We start from the raw sequence: 4,007 nt of genomic DNA, 5'->3' as shown, positions 1-4,007 counted from the left end.
CAAGGAAATCTAACTTTGGGTGGTGAACACACAGTGCAATATGTATATGATGTAGTGTTAAATGTACACTTAAAACTCAGTTGATTGTATTAATCAATGTCACTCCAAAAATTTTTAATTTAAAAAAAGAAATGCATCGAATATAAAACTGAAAGAAACAAATGAACATGATAAACAAGCAGAGACTCATGGACATGGGCAATAGTTTAATGGTTACCAGAGGGAAGGTAGGGAGATGTGGGGTAGATAAGGGTCAAGGTGGTCAAACATATGGTGACAGAAGGAAATTTAACTTTGAGTGGTGAATGCACATTCTCATGCACTAAAATAATTTTTTAAATGAGTATAAAAATGTAAACTCTAATATAAAATTTATAAGAGATATGAGGATATTAACCAAATAAAAAGTACAGAGGGTTAATATATAAGTGAAAAAAATGTCCAAATTTACATCTAATACAATAAATATAAATTAAAATAATAAGTAACTAACATTTTATCTGTCAGTTAAAAATGTTATTATGTTTATTTTTCTTTTTGTTTATGTTGCTTTTTTTATGGTTATGCCATAGCAATGGCACGTGGCCAGACAAGTGGGAACTTTCAGATGTGGTTGGTTAAATCAGATTATTTAATATTCTAGTGATAAGAATATAACATAAAACAATAGCCCTAAAAGTTAGCATGACTTTTCATTCATCAACACTCTTTGGGAACTGATTCCTTGAGGAAAAAAAATGTTTAATCAACATATATTTTTTGAAAACCTACCTGTTTGATAGTATTCAAACCTGTAAATTACCTAAGTCTCTGGGATATAATTGTTAATAATATGCAGGACATTTTAATAAAACATTAAATTAATAAAGCTGGCATAAAATTGCATTCAGTATTTTCTCATTTTGTCATAATTACATTATATACATCTGTCTATAAAATATACAGAAACATATATACTAAAATCTTATGATATACATGTTCATGTGTATTATTTTCTGCATTGTACTCACTTTCTATTATAATATACATTGTTTTTATTTGCAAAATAAAGTTCTATTCTCACACGTAATGAAAATATACATTTTCCTCATGGCAAAGTTGGAAAGTGAGTTTAGCATCAGTATGAAAAATAATCCATACTCTCACAGAATATATAAATTATTACCATTTAGGGAATTATAAATTTTCTAGATTTTATGTAATTACATATATAAAGAGTTTATATTGATAATAAATTTGTTAATAAATTTAGCATCCTGAAGATGATATGTGAAGTTTAATAAATGCATGAACTATTAATAAACATAATTATTAATTGCTGCATAATTCTACATAATTTTACATAATGACACATAGTACTATGAAATCTATTTAGCTGTTTCTGGACAATTATGTTTTTTATTTAAACATTACAAACAGTACTGTAATACATATTTATAAGTATTTGCATGAGTTTTAAAAATATATATATAAGTATTGTTTCCTTTAACAGATTTTTAGAATGTAAAGTGCTGTGTGAAAATGTAACATTTTAATGGACCTTTGTATATAATGTAAAGTTTGTTTTCTTTAGAAATCTAGATGTTCCTAAAACAAATCATATTAATTGTTGAGATTTGGGCAGTTTAACACTGATCTTTTAAGCATTGTTTTTCTAATAAATGGCCATATCTGAAGTAAAACAATTATAATTTTGGTAAAATGCTAGTTTTAGGACTGGGTATTTTCTTATGGAAGGCAGACACCTGATGACACTAGATAATTTTGGGGGAAAAGATAAGGAATCCTGAGGATGAGAAAAACATTAGAGGATGAGAAAAACATTAGAGGAGAAAATAAATGTGTATGACAGTTAGCCTTGAGTATCTTTCCTGCTCCATACCGACTCGTAGTGTTCATTGTTTCCATGTTAAGCAATTGAGTCCTGCTGTAAAGAGGGGAGTCTTTAAAATCCAGATATATGACAAGACTAAAAGCCTGGTTAAGTGATTTATTCATTTCCAATTATTAAAATATGAGATGAAATATATGCATATTATAGATTTTTTTTACATAGAACAATATAAAGGAAACGAAAATGTGCTTCACATCTTACCACTACAAAACCACAACTGTTTCAATGTTTTTATACCTTTAAAAAATTATCAAGAGACGGTTCAGACAAAAAAAAAAAAGAGCAGCCACCAGCTAGAATTCACATTCTCATTATTTCTATTTATTTCTTTATATTTATAATATGTTCAATTAATTTGGATAGATTCACAATCGATATTTCAATTCTGATTTGTAAATGTTCAGAACCCAATATTTCAGTGTACATTATTTTAATTACCTTTTTGTCCTGCCTTAAATATAATTCCATACATGCTTCAAAGTTTAATGCTGCTTCACTACATCTCTTAGTGATGCACAACATCACTAACATAAAAGTTTCTAGATATGAGTTCATGTTAAACACTGAGGATAGATATGATGTTAACTCTAGGATGATGAGAGATAATGGAACAAACCAAAAACTGTATGCTAATTATTTCTGTTTCCCAAAGTCCATTTGTTTTAGCTAGCTTGGGCAGCTATATCAAATACCATAAACTTGGGTGACTTAAAAAACAAATGTCCATTTATCACAGTTCTGGAGGTTGTAAAGTACACCATAAAAGTGCTGGCAAATTCAATGTCTAGTGAGAGCCACCTTCTCCCTGTGTGCTTACGTGGCCTTTCCTCCTTGCTTGTTCCGGAGAGAGAGAAATGTCCTGTCTCTTCCTCTTCTTTTAAGGGCATTGATCCCACCATAAGGACCCCACTGTCATGACCGAATTTAACCCTAATTACCTCCCAAATACCGTCACATTGGGCATTAGGGCCTCTGCATATGAATTAGGGCAAAAGTCAGGGGACCCAAATATTTAGTCCTTAACATCATTACGATCTTTCTGAAAGGCCTGTGTCTTTTACCACTGATTACAACTTAGCTGTCGAAAGCTAGCATTATATTTGAAACATGACTTATTTAAAATCTAACTTAGAATAGATTAAAAGATTAGGTGAGAATACTTCACAACCAGTATCTGTAAGCAGAAGAGCAGTATTGATATGTCTAGTGTAAACATAGAAGGATGCCTTATTCTACCAGTTAAATTTATATGTTATTTGTTTCCACTGTTTACACAGTCTTCTACCTGTTTCATATACTTATTCATATATCCTCTTCCTACTCTAAATAGACTTCAAACTAAGAATATGCAATAATCATGTTCTTATAATACATAAAACTTTCACAAACCATAATGCCGTATACCCGAAACTAATATAACATAATATTGAATGTCAACTGTAATTGAAAAATAATTTTAAAAATTAAAAAAATTAAAAGTTTAGTTGTAACAAAAATAATAGGTAAAACATTATATATACAAATATAATACATAAAGCTTTTAGAATGAACATATTTTTTATATTCTCCTCCACCGAGGGACTGCTCGAGGGAGGAAGTGGAGAGGAAATGAGATTTTTGCAATTTTTCAGTCTCTTCTCCCTTCCTCTTGATTTCATCTATCAATCACAAACACATCTACATGCTTTTTGTGTCATCTATGCACAGTCAAGAAATATCTTGCACAGAAATTCATCTGCCTAATAACATATCCCCGTATTTCAACTTTTTACCAAGTTTCACCAAACGCTTGGACTATTTCATTTTTGTTAGCTCACTGTTGATGACAGAATATAGGTTATTCTGCTGTCCTGTGACTTAAGAAATATTTAAATAACCAAAATTATATTAACCCAAATTAGTTTAAATAGGTGGTAAATTAAATGGTTGAGCAGTGTCTGGTTAACTGGTAAGGAAATAAATCATACCTTTGGAAGAGGGAATATTTGCCTCTGTGTTAGCTTCTACAACTAGCTCCAAAGAATTTACACTGGATCTAAGCCTCTCCTCCCAATCCAATATCATGTTAATCAATATCTAAGTTTACTCTGTAATTGGACTCAACTCTTCCATA

Source organism: Pteropus alecto, unplaced genomic scaffold (genome assembly GCF_000325575.1).
Source record: "Pteropus alecto unplaced genomic scaffold, ASM32557v1 scaffold467, whole genome shotgun sequence".
Classification (NCBI taxonomy): domain Eukaryota; kingdom Metazoa; phylum Chordata; class Mammalia; order Chiroptera; family Pteropodidae; genus Pteropus; species Pteropus alecto.
Note: the sequence above shows the minus strand (reverse complement) of the source record.